Here is a 287-nt window from a genome sequence, read left to right as displayed (position 1 = left end):
TGGTGCTTAAGGAATTCTTTATGAGTGTGCTCAGACGCATCACAAGGAACTGGGTCCACGTGTGCCCCAGCATGCGTTTGACCCAACCTTCCAGAAAATGTCAGACCCTCTTTTTTAAACCAGAGAAATTAGCAGCAGTTGGTCTATAGTGAGGCAAAATGCCCCCAATGTATATGGAAAGAAAGGAGTAAATCATCTCAAAGGAAACGTATAATGACTGTAAAAAACTAAGTGTTCTGGGAGCAGCCCGGGCGGAGCTGTGCTGGGAAATGCCGGGATGGAGGTGG

Source organism: Haliaeetus leucocephalus, unplaced genomic scaffold (genome assembly GCF_000737465.1).
Source record: "Haliaeetus leucocephalus isolate CR32 unplaced genomic scaffold, Haliaeetus_leucocephalus-4.0 Scaffold173, whole genome shotgun sequence".
NCBI classification, from domain to species: Eukaryota; Metazoa; Chordata; class Aves; order Accipitriformes; family Accipitridae; genus Haliaeetus; species Haliaeetus leucocephalus.
The sequence above is the reverse complement of the archived record's forward strand: the minus strand, read 5'-3'. Positions refer to the sequence as shown.